The sequence below is a fragment of the Mesocricetus auratus genome, unplaced genomic scaffold (assembly GCF_017639785.1).
Source record: "Mesocricetus auratus isolate SY011 unplaced genomic scaffold, BCM_Maur_2.0 Super-Scaffold_100004, whole genome shotgun sequence".
NCBI lineage: Eukaryota > Metazoa > Chordata > Mammalia > Rodentia > Cricetidae > Mesocricetus > Mesocricetus auratus.
This window is the reverse complement of record NW_024429189.1, coordinates 28,915,708-28,938,196: the sequence shown is the minus strand read 5'-3', so window position 1 is coordinate 28,938,196 and position 22,489 is coordinate 28,915,708. Positions and strand designations below refer to the sequence as shown.

At 38.4% G+C, this 22,489-nt stretch overlaps 1 protein-coding gene across 16 annotated transcripts in view; it reads left to right on the top strand.

The window, feature by feature from the left end:
• The window catches only part of Baz2b (bromodomain adjacent to zinc finger domain 2B), a 203,370-nt gene that overhangs the window by 34,328 nt on the left and 146,553 nt on the right, over window positions 1-22,489 (top strand). For 15 of the 16 annotated variants that reach the window (XM_040745419.1, XM_040745418.1, XM_040745416.1 and 12 more), the window contains exon 2: window positions 11,069-11,111. The exons of the other annotated variant lie outside the window; for it this stretch is intronic. The gene's annotated coding sequence lies outside the window, so the exon portion shown is untranslated. The remainder of the gene's footprint in view (window positions 1-11,068; window positions 11,112-22,489) is intronic. 16 annotated transcript variants of the gene reach the window in all.

Below are 22,489 nucleotides of genomic sequence, written 5' to 3'. Positions count from 1 at the left end.
TTCTAAGCGCCCACAGAACTGCACATTAAAGAATGTTCAATGGCTTTTCCAGCTCAAAGTTTCAAACACTTCCACAACATGATCAGGTTTGTTACAGCAATACCCCAGTCCTGGTCCCAGATTCTGCCCTAGTTTGCTTTCCATTGTTGTGACACACTGCATGACCAAAAGTTACTTGGGGAGGGGAGAGTTTATTTCATGTTACAGTTATAGGTAACAGTTCATCACTGAGGGAAGTCAGGGCACACACTCCAGGCAGGAAGTGAAGCAGAACCTCTGAGGATTGCTGTTACTGGTTTGCTCCCCCTGGCTTGCTCAGCTTGCTGTCCTAGACAACTGAAGACCACCCTGCCCTTGCATGGCACTGCGCACAATGTGCTCGGTCCACCTACATTCATCGTTAATCAAGAAAATGTCCCTACAGACTCGTCTAACCAGTTCCTTCCCTGATATTTCCTTTAGTTTGTGTAAAGTTGAAAAAAACAGTGCAATGCTTTGTGATTTATATCCTGATTTTCACACATTAAAATTTGTGTTATCCTACTCTTTATTTTCTATATCTATAAATTTGACTTTCATAGTATATTTGTCTTTTGGGATTGGCTTATTCCACTAGTCATAATGTCATTAAGGTTCACCTACATTTCGTTGTTGGCTGTTTTATAGTAGCATGTTTCATCAGGTACAAAGCAATTAATTGTATGTGGGTACACTGTTCTTTCATCTGTTTACTTGAACATATTTTATAATTCTAGTTAACTAAATTTCACAATTTCCCTGTGAAGCTAGTAATTCTAGTATAGTAAATTGAAGTACTGATAGATACCTACACTTGAATATGTGGTCCAGTTGTAAGTACAAACCAGAGATACATAGTTCCTTGTTAACCAGAAAGCATTAAGTCTGATTTCTTATATAGCATAACATCATTCTAAAAGTCCTAAGTGGTGAAGAAAAAAAAACCCAAGCCTGTAGAAGTAATAATTGTCTAATATTCCTAATTAGTTATAACAGAATTAATTTTAATAGAAAACTGTCTAAATTTCTCACAGTCTAGTTCAGCTTAGTTCTAAGTATATATTTCTTTGACCTGTGTATTGTTACATTGCATAATTGCCTTACCAGTCCTCCTAATCACCCTCTGAAGTGGGTTTTTCATTTAAATTGGAATAGCATAATTTCATTTTCTTAACTATGTTATATAAAAGCTTTGTAGAATCTGTGAGCATATGTTTGACTTGTTTCTGGCTTGTACTGTTATTGCCCACGATGTTTAGTTCTAAGGTCCTTGTGCATGGGGGCAAGCACTTTGCTCCCAAGCTAGCTCTTCAGCTGGGGGTCTTATGAATGGAAATAACTGATATCTGTTGCTGGGACTACAATGAGTTTAATTTGTTAAAATAAACTGATTTTTCATATTCAGATAATGTGATGTAATTTAAAGTGATTCTTGGATTGTTCCTATGTTGCTACAATTTGAGTTCCCTGAAGAACCTGTTGTTATAGAAATAAAGGCATAGCTGAAACAACATATACTTATCCTCAAGTGAAATGTCTGTTACTTCATGCAAGTGATTGGCTCACATGGATGTAACCTCTGTAATGTTTCAGCACCAGTTGGCAGTGCTCCCAGCTCCTTCCTCTAACGGATGCCCATTTGTGGCTCCGAAGTGGAACTGTCAACAAGTGAGTCAAGGTTTTTGAGACATGCTTGTTTGTGTTGAAAGAACAGGGTGGGAAAGTTTGGAAAGACAGGCAGGCAGTTTGTATGTACTTTTAAAAAAAGGTTGCCATGTTCAGCAGACAGTTTTGCTCTGTATCTTTTATGAACAATAGAAGGAAACTGTCATTTGGGTTCTAGCCCCAAGTATTGTATATCAACAGAGGGGATTGTATACTAGAGAAGTTTTGGTCACATAATGACAGTAAGTAAAGACAAATATTTGAAGATTCTGATACATTTTGAGAGAGTGCAGTGTGTGTGTTTCCAGAAGGGGTAATGAGAGAGATTATCTGACACAATTTAGCAATTCGAGGAAAGAACAGTTGCTTGGTTTGCTGCTGTATACTTCTCTCGTGGAGGACGGGGATGTGTTTCCCACACTAAGCCACTCTTTAAGTCCAGACGTCAGCAGCATGTGTTGCTTAGAGTACCGTCAGAGCCCACAAGTTAAGGACTCATTGCCACAATAGTGGCCCCTCTTCAGATGCCGAATTCTGATCAATAAGCTGTGAATTAGGGATTGTCCTTATGGTTCAGTAATTTGATGGAAGAGTTCACAGAACTCAGAAACATTTTACTTAGATTTACCTTTTTTTTTTTTTTAAGGAAGGCATTTATGTGTAGGTACATGTGTCTGTGTGTGTTTATGTGTGTGTTTGGGGAGGGAGGGTGCCTGCAGAGATCAGAAGAGAGTATTGGGTTCCCTGGAGCTGAGTTGAGTTACAGGCGCTTGTAAGTCACCTTATGTGGATGGTGGAAATAGAATTCTGGTACTCTGTAAGAGCAGCAAGCACTCTTATCCACTAAGCCATCCTGCTCATCTATATCTGTTGGTTTTTATAAAGATTATTTTAAGGAATGCAGATAGGCTGTCAAATGAAGAGGTGTATGGGACAGTGTCTTGTGCATGTCTAAAAGGGTTTGTTTCTCCTTGGGATAGGGACGAAGTACCCTCCTGGTGACTTATTTAGAAGTGTATCAAATCATGTAAATCAGGTTTAGTAATCCCTGTAGCACTTAATCTCTAGTACCCACATCTCATTCCCTGAGATTAGTGGGTGAGCTAAAAGTCAGACTCTTGTTCTTTGGCTTTTCTAGTGACTGACCCCATTCATTCTGAGGCTATCCTGGGTGCTCTGCCCAGCCCTCTAATTAGCATAAACTCAAGTATGACTAACAGAAACTAGTCATTAACAAGAAAACACTGGAAATTTTAAGAATTTTGAAAATTTTAAAGAATGGTGATGGATAGCAAGTATGTTTGTCATTTTATCAGTGAGAGTTGGAGTCTTGATAATGCATTGTTTTACATTTTTAAAGGGATTGTATTTGTGCTTCATTATTTTCCCTTTGTAGACCAGGCTGGCCTGGAATTCAGAGATCCCCTACTGACTCTGCCTCCCGGGTACTGGGATTAAAGGTGTGTGCCACCACTGCTGAGCTATAATATCGGACTCTTAATGATTTCCTAGGGACAGATACTGAATTAGAGGTCTACTTATCCTGTTACAAAAGTCCACTAGGGTCGCCAGAGTACCCAACACATAGAACTATGATACAGATATTCTTACTTTTGTTGATAAGGAATTGCCAACTGACTGCTCTTGCAGAAGACCTGGGTTCTGTTCCTAGCATACGCATGATTACTTGCAACCATCTGTAACTCCAGTTCCTGGAGTTCTGACACCCTTATCTGGCCTCCATGGGTACCAGGCATACAGACACACAAAGACAAAATATCCATACACCTTAAAAAAAAAAGATAGCTTTGTATTGGCAAGCCTGTAAAACTCAGTTTCTTTCATTGTTACAGTGAATAAATAGATTCAGTTTTCCCCAGCTTTAAGATTATATTCTTTTATTGATTTTATTGTAACTTAACAGGTATTCATTTGTGACATCAGGAATCTTTGAAATTGTTGTCTTTGTACCCCCTGTAAACCTTCAGAAGAAATCATACTTTAATTTTGTCCTTCCTTGACCTGCAGTTCAGACTTAAGAATCACCCAGTACATTCTTGTTCTACAGTGCAGTCTAGGAATTGGAACCATACTCATGCAATCTGGCTATTTCCCTTCTCTTTCTATTTTGGATGTGTTAATGGTTCTGTTTGTTTTGTAAATTAGGAGGGCAGCACCAGCACTTTAAATAAGGCCTCCACACCCACCAACAGATGCTCAGTATTAAAAAAAGTAGACATCAGAAACTGGAGGCTTTCTAGTCAGACTCTTACGTGTAAGGATTCAGGCATTATGCTGCCTTGCCCCTGTACCTGGCAGAGTGCACTCAGGCAGTACCCTGGTCAGCAAAGGACCTCTTTGCAAGACAGACCTTGCCCACTTATGCTCTGTTTAGGCTCTCCTCCCGGCTCATCTCTCTCCACTCTTCCTTTCTGCCCTCTTCCAGCTCTCTTCCCGCTGTTCCCCTGGGGCAGACAGGACTTTTCCTGCCTCCCTCTTTTCTTCTGTCCTCTCTCTGTCTGTGTGTCTCGTTACCTCTTTTCTCTTTCCTTCCCTCTCCCTCCCCTTTCTAGTAAAACTTCTCACTTAAGCTCTGTCTGCCCAGCGTGTTTGTCCCCTGCCACGGTCACCCTCGCTTGCCGTGGTATCTGCCATGGTCCCCCTAAAACTTTATCCTAACACTAAGTACCTTAACCCTGGATCAGTTCAACCAACAAGTATATGCATCTCTTGTCTTTCACTTTTGTCTTGGGTTCTGTCACTACTGCAGAGCCATCAGAACCTCTGATTCTGAGTGCAGCTTGCTTCATGAATTTTTCTTTGTTCACATGGCTTCTGTTAATGCTTTACACAATAGTCTATTTTTATTTTATTTATATTTGATGCTGGGATTGAATGTGTGGTCTCAATGTGTGCTTAGCTCTGTCTACCTCATGAGCCTACCACTGACTTCCACTGACACTGCAGTCTGTTTTAGGCTTGTTTTATGCTTGTTTTCTTCTTACCCACATGCTAATGGCTTAGTTAAAGCTCTGCCTGAAGTGGGTGTGTCAGAAAGCTGTATCCCAGCTCTTGGAAGGCTAAAGAAGATGGTTGAGTTCCAGAGCAGCCTGTGTTATATAGGGTAATCTGTCTCTAACAATAAAAAACCCACAAAACTAACAACAAAGCTCCAACTTTTGTCTTGCTGGTAAAGCTGCTTACCTGGGTGTGGTGGAATACTTCTGTAGTCCCAGCAATTAGGAAGATCACTTGAGCCTTTGCTAGCATAGCGAGGTGCTGTCCTCAAAATTAAAACCAACAGCAATAAAAAACCTTGGTTCTCCAAAACAAGAATAGTTCCCATAATAAATACTATTTTACATTCTTGGAAAAAAATACATGTTTTACTTTTTTCTCTAAAGGTAAACTTAATAATTGTTTGAAGATAAGGTAGTTCTCTTTTGGAGGCTGGAGACTTGGCTCAAAGTTTTAAGAGTACTTGTTGCTCTTGCAGAGGGCCTGGGCTCAGTTCCCAATACCCAGCAGTGGTTCTTGCTGCCCCAGAGTTCGGTTCTGATGTCAGTGGGTACCAGGCATGCTCATGGTACACATACGTACATACATGCAAGTACTTACACATACACGTAGAATAAGAATAAAAAAATTTGAAAAGATAATTCCTTTTCTCCAAATTTGGGACTGTTTTACTGGCGTGAACCAATCTTCCTCACAGAGTTGGGAGTACTTGTCTCTCTCTGCCTTATTAAAAATAGAGAAATTTATTAGTTCTGGAGCTTGAGCTCAGTGCCTTGTTTTTATTGAGCTTATGCTGAGACTTGCCCTCAGTGCCTAGAAGAAATAAAACTGCAAATATTTAAGAGTGTGATTTTAATTTGCTATTGGTATGTTATTAATAGATTCAGAAATGCATTATTATTATTCAGAAATAATTGATTATTTGTATCAGTTCTGGCATTCAAACCCAGACTGTATGCATGTCAGGCAAACATACTACCTAAGAGGTATTTTCAGCCATGGTTTTCTTCATTCTATAACTACCTCTTAAAAATAGTGTACAACACAAGGAAAAAATAAACAGAAACTATTGCTTTTAATGACTCTAGGTGTGATCAGTGTTTATTTCCATGTTGAACTGGTTGGTGAATAAAATAAGTAGGTTTATTTCTTTTAATCCTTTCAGTATACATAGATATCCTTACTTTGTAGATGTGGAAGGTTATAGAACATTGTCAAGTTCAAGTTAAGATAGCATACTAAAATTGATTACATAAGAGAGTCCTGGGCAGGTGAGATGATTCAGTGGATAAACATGCTTGCTGCTAAAACTAATGACCTAAATTCAGTCCCCAGATCCCATGTGGCAGAGCAGAGAACTGGTGCCCCAAAATTGTTCTCTGACTTCCACACATATGCTACGGTGAGTCTGAAAACTAACTAATAATAATAACGTAAAAAAAGAAAAACAAAAAAACAAAAACCCTTAAGGTCCTTTTGATTTGGAGCAGAGCAAATTGATTTGGGGTGGTAGTGGCGGCACACACCTTTAATCTCAGCACTTGGGAGGCAGAGGAAGGCAGTTCTCTGTGAGTTCGAGGATAACCAGGACTGTTATTAGAGAAACCTTGTCGGGAAACAAAAACAAACAAAAAGAGTAAAGATGAAGGTAGTACTTACTAATTTCTTGAAAACTGCTCATTATGTTATAACTAAAATTGTTCTCTCACATCTGTACGTGGGAACGTTGGTATGTATTTTCTGAGGCTAAGTATGGTTGAAGGATCTCTGTGTCTATTATAATGGTGACTTGTAGAGTGGTACTTAACCAATATATTAGTTGAATTATATTTTCATAAAATCAAACATTACTTTTTATATGTGTAATTTGAATACATTTGCTAGTTTCAACAGGATTTTTAAAGAGTTATCTATTGCTTATAAAAGCCACTTGATTTTTATGAGAAGTTTTAGTATTTGACTTTATTCACTGGAGTCAATTCAATTCTGCCCAGTTTTTCCCCCCATGCAAGTATCTGTTAAGTCATGAAAAAATGCTATGACAAAGGAGGAATGACTAAACTTATTTATAATACTGTGAGCTTAGTGTTTTAGTAAAGCATAGAGATTTAATTACATATTTTAAATAAAGTGTATATTTTAATAACATCATTTTTTAAAAATCAAAAATGGAGCTTTTCCTTTTATCTTTTTTCCAGCTATGAGTATTCTTTCTAGTTACACAAACTTTAATACCTCTTCAAAATTATAGTTTTGTAGAAAGTGTAGTTATTCTTGAACTGACTCTATCACTTATTATATTGATTAAAGGGAGAGCATATTGTTTCCATGGGTACAGAAGAAGGATATTCATGTCTGTCAAACTCCTTGGAGGAACCGAGAGAAATGAGTAACACCTGCTTGTTTTATTCATCACCTAGTTCAATATGGAAACAAACACCTGAAATTCATGGTGTTTGAAAGGCATGGTGTTCCTTGGGGGCAGTCCTTTGGGTACAAACAGTACAGTGATGTGTTCTGTCTGTGGAACCTTTTATGGGCTTTGTTGGTATAAGGTGATTTAGAGGGCAGTGTGCCGGGCTCATCGTTTAAGCTCCTCAGTCCACTCTCCTCATCAGAGATGGCTCTTCAATTGTCTTTGCAGTCTTTCCCATTTTCTGTGAGCCTTATTCTTATTTACAAGAATCCCTCAAATCCCACGTCATAGTCTGTCCTTTCTCCAGTCACCTTTGTGACACGTCTTCACTCTTGATGTGAGCTGTAATTTCATGTGGCTTATTTTCAAATCCTGGATTATTTTATTTTAAAATGTGTAAATAAGGGCTGGAAAGATGGTTCAGAGGTCAAGAGCACTAGCTGCTCTTCCAGAGGTGTCCTGAGTTCAATTCCCAGCAACCACATGGTGACTGACAGCCATCTATAATGAGATCTGGTGCCCTCTTTTAGTATGGAGGCATACATGCAGGCAGAACACTGTATACATAATAAATCTTTAGAAAATTATTTTTTTAAGAAAAAAACTTTACATAGACTTTATTGTATAAAAGATTTACAAGGAAATAAAAATACTACATACTAAAATTAACCAGACTCAGGCCAGGCATTGGTGGCACTTGCCTTTAAACCCATCACTACGGAGGCAGAGGCAGACAGATCTCTGTGAGTTCAAGGCCAGCCTGGTCTACAGGGCGAGTTCCAGGACAGCCTCCAAAGCTACTCAGAGAAACCCTGTCTCGAAAAACAAACAAAACAAATAAAATGAAGTTAACCAGACTCTAGGCAACTTAGTGTACTTCTGTATTGAAATGGAAGCTATGAAGCGTCTCACCAATTAATTATTTATTTGTTTATTTATTATTATTATTATTATTATTATTATTATTATTATTTGGTTTTTCGAGACAGGATTTCTTTATGTAGCTTTGGAACTTGTTCTGGCACACCCTCTGTAGACCAGGCTGGCCTTGACCTCATAGAGATCTGCCTGCCTCTGCCTCCCGACTATGTCGCACTATATCTCCCTCTGCTTGGATTAGCAACGTGCGCCACCACCACCCAACTGTGTCTCACCAAGTTTTACACTTTAAATATCATATATTATTTTAAAATTTGCCTGTGCCTACCAGTGGTGGCACACACCTTTAGCCCCAGCACTCAGGAGGCAGAGGCAGGTGGATCTCTGTGAGTTTGAGACCAGCCTGGTCTACAAGAGCTAGTTAAAGGACAGCCTCCAAAGCCACAGAGAAACCCTGCCTCTAACCCTCACCCCCCCAAAAAATGTTTTTTTTTGAATGAATAACAGTAACAGGACCTTACAGGCTATTCAAAACAAAAGTTACCTTGCTCTCCCAATGTATGATTATTTCATTGTGTAACTTAGAACTTTGAATGGCCTTTGCTGTCATTATTAATGCAACATGAATTCCTCTTGTATCCAGCACTAAGGAGATGGCTCAGTTGATAAAGCTTTTGAGACCAGGGTCTGGACCACAGAATCCACATAAAGCTAGATGCTGTAGTATTCTTCCATAATTCCAGAGTACCTACCATGAGATGGGAGGGGATGTAGGAGAACCCCTGGAAAATTGTATTGCCACAGCAGTAAATAGCAAAGAAGAAATCCTGCCTCAAACAGGTGATCCGTGAAGACTACTGATCCTTACTGTCACTGTAGACACACACACATGACACACAAGCGCATTCATCCACATGTCATCCACATACATACCAACACACCAATTTTTAACAAATGTATCTTGGATTTTCAGTTATTTCTACAAATTTTAAATCTTAGTTATCCAAACTCTTATTATTCTACTGTAATTCAAAACTCCCAGTTTTCCATCACACACTACCTTGTTTTGCTTGTTTGGTTTTGTTTCCTTAAATTTAAGTATATATAGGGCTTCTTTTTGTAGCCCTGACTTTCCTAGAACTAGCTCTGTGGACCAGGCTGGCCTCGAACACAGAGATCCCTAGATTAAAGGTGTGTACCACTACCACCCAGCAAATTTAAGCATTATAAATGCTTCCTGCAATGCTTTTCAAAAGTTCATCAGGTTGCTATAGTTTTTTTACTTAAATAGGCAGTAGTAATTTTGTGGTTTCATTTACACTTGTAGCTCTCGATAGAACTAACAACTCCACAACTGCTTGTTCACTCATTTATGTAGCTACTGTGTAGCGAACAGTTGCTGGGTTCCAGGTACAATAGCAATGTTCCTGTGATCTTCCCTCATGGAACTTAGAGCTAACAGTGCGTAGCGGGACGGCAAGGGGGCATTCATTTTTTATTTTGTTGCTGTTTTTCATTTTGTGTTCATGAAAGTTTAGCCTGCATGTATGCCTGTGCACCGCGTGCCTTCCTGATGCCCACAGAGGCCACGGGAGTGTATCAGATTCCCTGGAACTGGAGTTATGGGGGATTCTGAGCTGCCTTGCAGGTGCTGGGAATTGAACCTGAGTCCTCTGGAAAAGTGATGCAAGTGGTTTTAACTGATGAGCTGTCTCTCCAGCCCATTTGTTTTAATACCTGACTGAAGTGAGAGAATCCATTTTCTAAAGTTGTAGAGATCAGCTCCTTCAGGTCAAGGGCTGGGAGGTGTCAAAGTTTTGAAACGAGAGGTTTCTTATGTGTGGGGATCTATCACGGTCATTGTGACTAGAGTGCAGCAGAGAGAGTGGCATGAGACATGGAGCCTCATAAGCCTAAGAAATATTGCGAGAATTCTCGTCAGCAATGGTAAGGGTATGGCATGGCTGGAAAGACTAAGGGTGCAGCTCAGTGGTAGAGCACTTTAGCTATCAAGAGTGTAGCACTGGGCTAGATCCCCCACAACTCAAAACAAAACAAAAAACCTCATCAAACAGAAAGAAAGTAACTTCAGTTTTCAGTGAGGCAGTGATATGAGGTATCATGAATGGGAGTGGGAAGGCTCTATATGTTAATAGAGGTGAACGATATTTTTTAAACCTGTATTTATTGATTTTATGTGTTCGTGTGTATGTATGAGGGTGGGGAGAACACACATGCTATGTTGTGTCATGGCATGAGGTCAGGGCAGAGGTCAGAGTATACTGCATTCTTCTCCTGCCAACACGTAACTCCTGGCTATTGAACTGGGGTCTTCTGTTGGACCAATTCACGTATCCTGGTGCAAGCTCCTCTGTGACTGTGTAATGAAGATTACTCATCTTCTGCTTTGAAGGGATTATTATGAGGATTTGTTAAAACAACACATGAAAGCTATTAACCTTAAAACACTGAAGTGTGTTGTTTTTGATACTAAAGCATTTAAGAGATGTCTTAAATAAAGCCTTGTTAATGAAGAAGTTTCTAGAAGGTCAGGTTTCTCAGGGATAAACTGTAAGTCATTAATAGCTTAGGAAGTGGCTTAGTGTACAGGTTCCCTTGGGTTCATGGCTTACACTGGATCTGTCCCAAAGATACTTCTAATCTTTGATAAGGATTAGTGAGTAGCAATTTCTGTTTTCAGTAAATGACATTTTGACTGTAGATAAGGCTGCTAATCATTGGGAAAGTATGTATAATCAGTCCCTCATTGTGATATATTTAAGACACAGAATCCTTTCCTTCATCAATATCTCAAAATAAACAAGACCTGTAACCCAAATGTCCCATTGTTTATTTTTAAGTATGCAGTGTTACTGACTATGAACAAGCCCACGCTGACATATTTATTAATAAGCGTCAAGCATTTTGGGCGTATGGCCTCTTTCCAGTTTCATGTTTCCTTCACTTGTGGTTAATGGGAGTAGAATAAGACAAAGTTCTAAGGACATTGTTTCTGAAACGAGTTACTCAAGTGAGATTCAGCTGGTTGCTAATTCTGTTTTCCTGTTGCAGGTTTGTCAACAGTGATGTCACAAGACTGACCACATTGATCACAGTAAGATCCAAATGACAGTGCAGCTTCAAAGCACACTGTCTTTTCCCCGAGAATAAGAATTGAACATAAACTATTGTAATTTCTCCTGCCAGTTTGTTGAATGCAAACGTTTTCAGTGACTCACATTTCGTATTTCTAGTTACTTACTACTTGTAAAAATGCCTTAAAGGACTTTAAAGTCATTTAAAATGAAAATTTATAACTAAAATTATTACATGCATATTTCCCTGTGAATCATGCTTTCATTTGTTGCTTTACCAAAATATGGCAAAAGATTTAAGGTTATTTCTTATTAGGGAAAAATAGAAAAATAAAATTACTTGAGACAATTATGGAATATTAGGAACTGGTTTTGAAAGCATAGCAACTTCAAAGAATTCTCAGGCTTCTTCCTTCAAGTCTTATTGATACCCAGATACAGCCTCCCCGCGTGGAAGTGTTTGAGAAAATGCTTCTTCTGTTTAGATAGTTTTATTTCTGTGTCAAGGGAATGTATTGCCTAAATGTAGCACATTAGCGACACCTAGCTCCACAAGTGATGGTTTTTGGTTTGTTTGTGGTGCTGAGATTGAACACAGGCGTATACATAGCAAAACATGAATTCTGAGGCATGCCCCAGGCCTGGCACAGGATTCTCAGCTAGGAAAAGCTGCATTGTAGTAATGAAATTTCCCAGCATTAAAAAGGTATTTTCATAAGTAGCGAAGGAATGAGCTTTGAGTAAATTATTTATTGATTGAGGCTACGTTAAGCATCCTTTAATTGTTAACTAAGAATAGAAACAGTAGTGAAGAGGCATTGCAGTTATGTGTAAGGCAAAGCCATGTGTAGATGAGCTTTATAGTAATGTTCAGAATTTCTTTTGGAAGTTGTTTTAAACTTGCTGTTTTGTACTGACTAGAGAATTTTTATTGTATCTTGGAAGGTTTTATGATTATTATGTGTCACTGAGGTGTATGCGAGTCAATTTACTTTCTTTTTAACATCCCCCTGCCCTGTCTCCCTTCCCCTTTCTCTTCTTTCTCCTTTCCTTTCCTCCCTTGGTTTTCTTTCTTTGTTGTGGTAGGGATCAAATCCTGTATCCCTGAGTTATGTCTTCAGGTTTGCTTGCTTGCTTGTTTGTTTTTTTTTAATAATCAGAACCTTATTGATACAATAGAATACTTTACTACAACATATTAAAGCATTCTGTGTAGCATGTCCTGCATATAATCAAGTAAAAATTAATCAAGTAGCTAATTAAAGTTATTTTAAATCCAAGAATTTCACAGCAAGGCAATGTTCGGTGTTGTTAGATATTCAGTAAAGACAAGAAGTGTTCCTTTGCGTTAAGTAGCTGCAATGAGAAATGTATTTTGTGATGGTTGCAGGGTGTGAGCCTTTCTTCACACCCTCCAGTCAGGAGAGGAGAATGGATATCAACTTTGGTTCTTGGGAAGTGCTAGTGAGAGGTATAGTTTATACCTGTCTTAGGGTTTCTATTGTGAAGACACCATGACCATTGCAACTCTTATAAGGAAACATTTAATTGAAGTGGCGATTTACAGTTCAGAGGTTCAGTCCTTTATCATCAGGCAGGAAGCATGGTGGTATGCAGGCAGAGGTGCTGGAGGAGTAGCTGAGAGTCTACATCTTGTGGGCAACAGGAAGTCAACTGAGATACTCAGCAGTATCCTGAGCATAGAAAACCTCAAAGCTTGTCCCTACAGTGACACACTTCCTCCAACAAAGCCACTCCCTATGAGATTATGAGGGTCAATTACATTCAAACTAACACAGCTGCCAAGCCTGGGCCTGAGGTACAGTAGTGTTAGGAAAAGACCGATTTATTCCAAGACAGTGGGAAGCCAAGGGCCTAGTCAGAGATCCATAAACTGGTATCAAGAGATGACATAGTAATTAAAGTTGTAGACTTTAGCTATTTAAGAGCTAAAGTGATAGGAAACATTACTATTTTCTATAATATGTAAATATATTTTAATTTAAAACATTCTAGCAATTTTTAGAAAAAAAAAAAGGAAAATTGCAATTACTATTCTTTCCCTCTATACCATAATCCACACAGATAACAAAACTGTTTGACTGAGATTTGGGGCATTGCCAATTCCATCAAAACTTGTTCATAATCCTCAGTCTATTCTTATTAAAAGACTTCCCTATTAGACGTTTGGTGACTTCCTGTTTTTTCCTAGTTCAGACCCATACTCTAATTTGATGTCCTAATTGGCTCCTGTATGCATTATAATATTTAAGAATAATAGCTTTATATTGTACCCAGTATAGACTACATATGTTGCATTAAATTTTTTATGCCATTCTTATACCATTATTTTTACATAGAATATTCTTCTATCTTTTCAAGCTTTAAAAACATTGTGATGAAAGCAGATCTCCCTTCTAATGTTCTGTCTATATTCAGTCATCTCTCTGAGGTATTCTTTAATCATCCTAAGTGAAAGTGATTCTCTCTAATAGTTCGGTAACACTTAATTTTTATTAGTCCTATGTCACTGATCATTGACTCTTATATTTTGGATTGATTATAAGTCCATAAACCTTTCTACTTTACTCAGCAAGTGTTGGTAGTCATAAACATACTTATAGTGTTAAATTACTTAGTATCTTAAATTTTGCCTATATTAGAATTGAAATGAGGATTAACATTATGGAGGAATGTGAATAGTGTAGAGAGAGGCCTCTTCCTTGCCAGCCACTTGGTTTTTCCCCACCAGTCGCCTGGGCTCTGTCGCATTGTAGTCCCCAAATAACACACAGGAGGCTATATTAATTATGAAGCTGTTGGCCTTGCTTGTTTCTTACTGGCTCGCTCTGACTTAAGTATTTACCCCATAATTGTTAATCTAAGTATTGCTCTTACCGGAAAAAAGTTCCGGGCTTCTTACCCCTATGGCGGTTACATCTTGACTCCCTGTGTTTCTCCTACCCAGAGTCCTCCTGGACTCCTAGTTCCACCTATCTTGCGTCCCTATTGGCCAACAGTGCTTTATTGACATATACACAGGACTTCCACATCAGAATAGGAAGTAGGATAGGTTTTAGATTCATGTAGAATGTAGATAATGTGGTCACTGTGTGCTATTTTGCAACTTTATGCCTATGAAGTGATGCATGGCATCTATTTGAAAGGATTAGACTAGCATTTAAATAGATTGTCATATCTTTCTTGCCTGTTACTTGCGTTTACTGTATCTTGCTCCTTTATAGATTGCTAGGAGGCATGACATCAACTATAAAACCTTCATTTCGAAATTTATGCTATTCATTGTAGCCCTTTGATGTATGTTTCCTTTTTCTGTGTGTGTTTGTGCATGTTCCTGTATGTATATATGCACATGTATGTTTAGGTGCATGTGTAGAAGCCTTAGGTCAACATTGGTGTCATTTCTCAGGAGCCATTCACTTTCCTTTTTGAGTCAGGGTCTGTCCCTGGGACCTGAGGCTCTGTGATTAGGTTAGGGTGGCTACACAGTGAGTCCTACTTCCTTAGTACTGGGTTACAAGTATGTCTACCACACCCACTTTTTCATTTGACTCTGGGGATCAAACTTGAGTCTTCATGTTTGAATGGAAAACTCTTTCTCAACTAGTTTTATCTCCCCAGCCTCCAGATTTTTACTTTCTGATATGAATACATATACGTTTATCACAACCACATACCTCAACCTTCCAAATTCTTTGATTTCTAGCCAAGAGGCATTCAATTAGAGTTACTCATATAATGTCCTTTTATTTGGGAAAAGGTAGTCATACTTGGCTGGAAGGCTAACCTCTTAAAAGACCAGAATGAACTTTAGACAGTTCTGGACATTTTCTTATTTATATGCCTTCCTAGGAAAGGAAAAAAATTAAAAGATCTAGGAATAATCACAGATGTATTAGACAATGTAGAAGAAAACATTTGGTTTACACCTAAATCACACAAGTGTTTTTAAATTAAGGCTGCATGGAATTTTATTTGGTTAGCATAGTATTGTCTTCTCTAATGTTTTGTATGACATCAAGGAGCACTTGTACTACATGATGTATCTGTACAGACAGATGAAGTATAGGGAAGTCTATTAAAATTGTGTAGCGAGAAAATCAGCGTTACATATTGAGTTATAGGATTTTGGTATTTCAGTTTTGTTCTTTTCCTGTAGACAAGAATAATCTGTAGTAAGGAAATCATTTTGACAAAAATGGAGAAAAACTTTATTGCATAGTCACTATTTAAGTTAGCATGCTATGGATGTTTAAAAAAATTCTAACACAGATATTACTGATGTGCTGACTAGTGGTGATGCATGCCTTTAATCTCAGTACTCAGGCAGAGGCAGGTGGATCTCTATGAATTCAAGGCCAGCCTATACTAAATAAAGTATAAAGCAGCGTATAATATATAGTAGCTATAAAATACCTTAGATATTTTGAGATCTAAAATCTGAATATTTTGAAAAAGATCTTCAAAATTACTATATAGCAGCCATTTAAACTACTTGGTATAAAGCTCTTCCCATTGCTGTTCTTAAATGTATATTTGAATAGAAGAAACTTTCAGTTCTCCAGTGCTATGTCTTTGAAAGTTTTTCACTATTTTATCATTTTACAGTTGAAGGAGATGGACAGCACATGTGGTATTTTGTAGCTGAACAACTGCAGGTATAAATGATTCTGTGTTTCATAGACTCAAGTTATACCCTTGATTGATTTTAAAAATAGGACTTTTCAGGTTCACCTCAAACACATGATCCTTTTGCCATGTTTCTCAAAAGCTGATATTGCAAATGTGTGCCACCACATCTGTCATCCTTTGAACATGCAAAAGTGTACAAAGTAAAAACATCAGTTGATTTAAGGATACTTTCGTGCCTGGCAGCGGTGGTGGCGCACACCTTTAATCCCAGCACTCAGGAGGCACAGGCAGTTGGATCTCTGTGAGTTTGAGATCAGCCTGGTCTACAAGAGCTAGTTCCAGGACAGACTCCAAAGCTACACAGAGAAACTCTGTCTTGAAAAAAGAAATTAGGATTATTTATTTGCATGTGCTAGGTGAGTGTAAAGTTAAACATCTGGAAAGATTTTGATCATGAGTATTTCGCTGTTTTCATTTAAGCTAAGATAAATTCATCTTTTTGTGATGCACAGATTTTGTTTCAGATCACCCTAATAAAATATTATGATAATACAAGTAACCCAACTTTTTGGCATTTCTTAGTGCTTGTTAGTCATATTTACATTACTATTTGGTCTGTTAATTATATTAGTAGAACTATCTGTACCAAAAAAATAAATGTTTTACTTAAAAGTAATTCATTGCTTTTCTTTTTTGGGGGGTGAGGGTGGGGAGAGGTTTCTCTGTGCAGTTCTGGCTATTCTAGAACTTGTTTCTGTAGACCACCAGGCTGGCCTGGAATGCAGAGATCCATCTGCCTCTGCCTTCCTTGAGTGTAGGGATTATAGGTCTGTGCCAGCTAGTCCTTCATTTTTTAAATAATACCATCACCTAAGCTTCAGGCATTTTTGTCTTCTTCTGTTAGCGGGTCTTACCCTGACAAAATCTAATGGGTGCTGACTGGCTACAGAAGTTGTCTGTGACAGCTTCTTCAACTAAGATAATGAATTCAAAACAGAGTTCTTTGTAGCATCTGGTGCTGTTTGATGGTATTTTACCCAAAGTAGGACTTTGAAAATTATAGTTGTCTAAACCTTGCACTGCTTTATCATTAAGTTTATGTCATATATTCTGTATCTTCCTTGACATTTTAGCACTGTCAGGAATACCTTTACCAGGAGGGCATTCAATCTCACTTTCTATTATTTGCTCATGCATTAGAAATAGCTCATCACGTTTTATGACAGAACTGTAGCATTTGAGTCACGTTTTCATGTTCTACTTACAACTCCTTTGCCAGTTCCACCAGACACGTTTGTTTCCCTCACTGAAATAGCAAAACCTGAAAGTCACCCCTGAATTGCTGATATTTTGAATTCTTCCCATGAATCATGGATATATAAAATGGGGAATCTTTCAAGACATTTTTGCCTTTTTTGAGACGTAGCCCAGGATGGCTCCAAACTTGTGATTTTTGTTTCTCAGCCTTCTGAATGCTGGGATTATAGGCCTTGCTCCTTTATAGGTTTTCAGTTTACTTTCCCAAAAATTCATTATCTGGGAGTGGAGAGATGGCTCAGAAGCTAAGAGCATGACTGCTCTTCCAGAGGACCTGGGTTTCATTCCCATCACCTATATGGCAGCTCACAACCATATGTAACTTCAGTTCCAAAAGATAGGAGGTTTTCTTCTGGCCTCTTCAGACACGAAGAAGGTACATGGTCCATAGATACATATGCAAGCAAGACACCATACATATAAAATAAAATAATTAAATTAATTACATAAGTAAGTAAATATGCCAGGTTTAGCTCCACTAAATGTATTTCTTCATAGTGATGATTGAAAATTAAAATCACTACCCTATCATAGGTTACAGATTAGATGTTATATTGACAGGCATGAAAGTAACACTGACCTTATTTTGTATTTCACTGGGTAACTAGTATCAATGAGTGATGAGAGATGTCTTTCTGTATATATATTTCTCTTATTGACTGATGAATAAAACACTTTCTGGCCATTGAGTCAGAAAGCTAGGCGGGACTAGGAAACGAGAATTCTGCGAAAGGTAGGCAGACAGAGTCTGCCACGGAGTCATTATGTAGAACCCAGGAAGAGAGGCAGCGCCAGTCATTCTCTGGTAAGCTAAGATCATGTGGAAATACATAGATTAATAGAAATGTGTAAGTAATTAAGACAGAGCTAGCTGATAAGAAGCCCAAGACAATGGCCAACAGTTTTATAACTAATATAGTATCTGTGTATTCATTTGGGGCTCAAGGTGGCAGGGAAGAACCCCCACAGCAAATGAGCAGTAATACTCTTGTGTGGTGTATGCATATATGTGAAAATGTGCATGCTGGTGTGCCTGTCTGTCTATGTAGAATCCAGAGACTAATAGCAGGTCCATTTTTCTGTCATTCTCCACTTTAATTTTACTACTAGTGAAACTAGAGACTACATCTGAGCTGGACTTGCTGGTCAGTGAGATGGGGCAAGTTCCCACTGTGGTCTACCTGTTTCTGTACTGCCCTCCAGTATTGGGGTTACAGATGTGAGTTGCTGTGGCTGGCTTTAATGTAGGTGCTAGGGACCTGAACTCAGACCCTTATGTTTGCACAATACTTTTCTCACTGAGCCATTGGCCCTACCTCAAGTAGTAATATGTTAAAAGGAGTCACTTTCTCTGAGCAGTAGGTCTCAACAATAGCCTTATTCACTAAACCTTGCAAATAGATGTATTGTCATCCAGGCCTTTCCATAGGCAAAAGTAGCCTCTAGGATTGTCAGACTGGTAAATTGGCATTGGCTCCAAGTAGTTAGATTAGCCTGCAGTGAGAGAGTTGGCCTGAATTTTTAGACTGGTCCCTCTTCTGATTTCATAAAAGTCTTTAGGGGAACTTCTAATGGAAAGCTGTTTTGTGGACAGCTGTGTTGGTTAGTTTTTGTTATCTTGACACAAGTTAAAGTTATCCAGGAAGAAGAAAACTTATTTAACAAAAAGCCTCGTTCCAATTGGCCTATAAGCAAGTCTGTGGGATTATTTTCTTGATTGATGGGTGATATGGAAGGGCTCAGCTCTGTAGTAGCACTACCTGATAGAACTTTGAAGTTGGCACAAGACACCCCAACACCAAGTTCTCAGCACAGAGGAGATATTTATTTGCCCCAGAGGGCCAAAGGACATGGAATATCAAGGCAGAAGATGGGGTGGGGTGGATACAAGGGTGAAGAGGATGGAATATCTGCCTCTGAACAGAGAGGGGATGTGGCCCATAGGCAGTGACAGTTTATAAAGCCAAAAAAGAAAACCCAGATTAGGATGAGTTGTGTTTTCTTAACTGGAGCAGCCAAAAGGGGGCTTTTGATTGTTGGGTTTCAGACCTTTGATAGCTGGACCCTGGTAGTCAGCCTCAGGAGGAGGAAGTGACCAAATAAGGGAAGAGACCTTGGCGGCTAGCTTTAGGAATGTAATCTAATGTTTTAACAAGGCATAGGGAATGGGGGTGAAGGGTAAGGCAAAAACTTCTGGTACTATGTTTGTTATACTTGGGTCAGCTAGAGCCCTTCATCACCCTGGGCAGGTGGTCCAGGACTGCCTAAGAAACCTGTCTAAATAACCCATGGAAATCAAGCCAGTAAGCAGTGGCCTTCATGGCATCTTTTCCAATTTCTTCCTCAAGTTCTTGTCTTGACTTCCCTGCATGGCCATTTGTGAGCTGTAAGCTAAAATAAGCTCTTTTTTTTAAAGTTTTTATTTTTATTTATTTTTACTTTTTATTATTTTGGTTGTAGTCTTTATCACAGCAGTAGGAAGCAAATGATGCCAAGCTATGACTTAGTGTTTTAAATGGCACCTTCTTCAGTTATCTTAGTTGATCTAGAAAAATGTACTGTACTTTCCATATCTGTATTTATTGCTTCACTCCCACTTCTGTACTATAGAGACAGAGTCTTTCCTTAAGCCTCACGAGTCATCCTCTGTAGCTTCAGACATCTTGTACAAGTCTGCCACACACCGTCAGCCACTCTCAGCCCTGATGGCAGTGAAGCCGGTTAGGGTTAGGTTTGTCTCAGGAAGTATGGCTGGAATAGGACCAGCCTGATCTACAGAGTGAGTTCTAGGGCAGCCAGAGCCTTACACAGAGAAAAACCTGTTTTTTTTTTCATAATTAATTTAATTTTATTTTATTTTGTGTGCATTGGTATGAAGGTGTCAAATCTTCTGGAACTGGAGTTACAGACAGGGGTAAGCTGCCATGTGGGTGCTAGGAATTGAACCTGGGTCTTCTGGAAGATCAGTCAGTACTCTTAACTGCTGTGCATCTCTCCAGCCCCAGAGAAATCCTGTCTTTAAAAAAAAAAATCAAAAAAAAGAAAGAAAGAAAAAAAAGAAATTATATGTAAAAATAACTTTGCAATGTTTATATATGAAGGAAAAATCTGAACTAATCCTCAGAGACAATCTCGAGGAAAAAGAAAAAAATTTTTATTTTTTATTATTTATTTATTTATTTATTTATTTATTTATTTATTTATTTATTTTGGTATTTACGAGACAGGGTTTCTCTGTATTGTTTTGGAGGCTGTCGGTCCAGCCTGGCCTCGAACTCAGAGATCCGCCTGCCTCTGCCTCCTGAGTGCTGGGATTAGAGGCGTGCGCCACCACCGCCCGGCAAAATTTTTATTTTTTTAACATTTCTCATAAAAGAGAATTTCCTAATAGAGGTAACAGAGCATTGAACCAAATACCATTCCTGAGATACAGTTTCCTGAAAACAAAACAAAAACTTACTCATGACTATTGTAACTTCCTCACTGTTCAATTGTTTTTTTTTTTTTTTTTGGGGGGCTGAGCATTATGCTTGGCTTTTCCTAACACTTATACTAAAGCATTTCTAAACACAAATTAATTTTACATTGAATGCATTATAGTAGAAACATAATTGTCTCTGGTTAAAAACTATGAATTTAAACCTTAACTGTAACCGTTCTGAAGTTTTCAACTAGGAATTGTTACTTTATATTAATAAATATATTCTAGGTGTTTAAATGACAGAGAGTATTATAGAAGAAAATTATGGATAAGCTAATTTGTTATGGTTTAACTGTCTCCTCCATAAGTTATCTTACAGATTAATCGCCACTGTGAAAATGTTAAAATGTGCAGACTTTAAGAGGGGATTAGGTTATAGGGCACCAGCCTCCTTAATTAAGGCCTTTACTATGATAGTAACAGTAGGTGGGGAAATTTAGGTCTCTCCCCTCCCCATACACACTTAACCCTGTCCCACAAACATATGATGCTCTCTTCCATGTTATGTTGCAACAAAAAGAAAGACAGAAGGCCTCTTCTTGTACTTCCAGCCTCCAGAACCAAATACACTTACTCATAATTGACCATTTCTATTCGTCAGAAGAAACAGATTAAGACATACAGTGACTCCTGAGGTAATTTTGAGTCACATAAATAAACCAGTTCATACTCTACTAATCTCTGTTTTATTTAGCTTTATCTTTGTGAAGCTCAGTTATACTATAGATACTAATGGAAAAGATATAAAGCTAGATGCCAATGGAAAATTGCTTGCTCTCAAATAGTTCCTAGGTAAAAAATTATAAGCTTCCATTAATTTAATGAAAATTCTCTGTGTGCTCACATTCATTCATTCATGCATGCATTTTTCCATTGTACAACTATTTACAGAGTGTTGGTCTGTGTTTTCCTTGTCCATGTGCTGGGGATACTATGATCAGTAAGACAGAGGTCTTTTGTCATTAAGCTTACCTTGCAGTGTAGGAGAAGAACAAATACTGATAAGTACTTCAAAGATAAGGCGAGGAAAGGTGGTCCTGCTCACTGGAGGTGGAGTTGAACCTAGGGCAGTATACACCTAAAAGTTAGGAGAGGCCCCTTGGTAACGTGTTACTGTGTTGAGAAATGAATTCCCATGAGGGTTCAGCCACAAGAAGACCCGAGGGAACAGGAAGCAGGGAGAATAGAGGCGGCAGATCTGTCAGAGCTAGCAGTTTGAAGCCTTAGGCTCAGTCCCTAGTGCCATATCCTTCACATATGCAGGAAAGCCATTGGAAGGGTTCCTTTCATTAGATTTGTACTCACCTCCCTGGTTAATGTTTAATGAGATTGTTTTATAGTCAACATTCTTCACAGTTGATATTTTAAAGGAAGAAACTATGTTTAATTCACTAGTGACATTAAGTCATTATTGTAACTCCTCAGGCTTTATATGAATTTCCATTTTTGTCAATATTTTATGATTTTTGTCTGTAAGTTACACTTGTAGCTTATTTAAGAAAGTTCAATAATCTTGATTTAATAAATACTGTATTCTTTTTAGCTGGCTAAACTTATAAAAGTAGAAAATACACTGTTGGGTTCTGTTGAAGTTTATAGTCTAGTGGAAAAAGATTGTTACAAGTTTGCTATGTGCCACGAGAAAAGGATATGTGTCTTATGAACATGAAAAGATGGATGAAGGGACAAGTTGATGGCTCAGTGATTAAGTGCTCAAGCGTGAGAACTAGAACTGAGATTCCCAGAATGCCATGTAAATGCCAGGTGGGTGTGGTTGCTTGCTTATAGTTTCAACCTGGGAAGGTGGAAACATGATCTCAGGATGAGCTGGCTAACAAAGCCAGTCAAATGAGGGTGCTTTGGTTTCTAATGAGTGACCCTGCCTCAACTAGTAAGATACAGGAACCACCATGGATCTACATTTGGACCCCCGCATGTATGTGCACA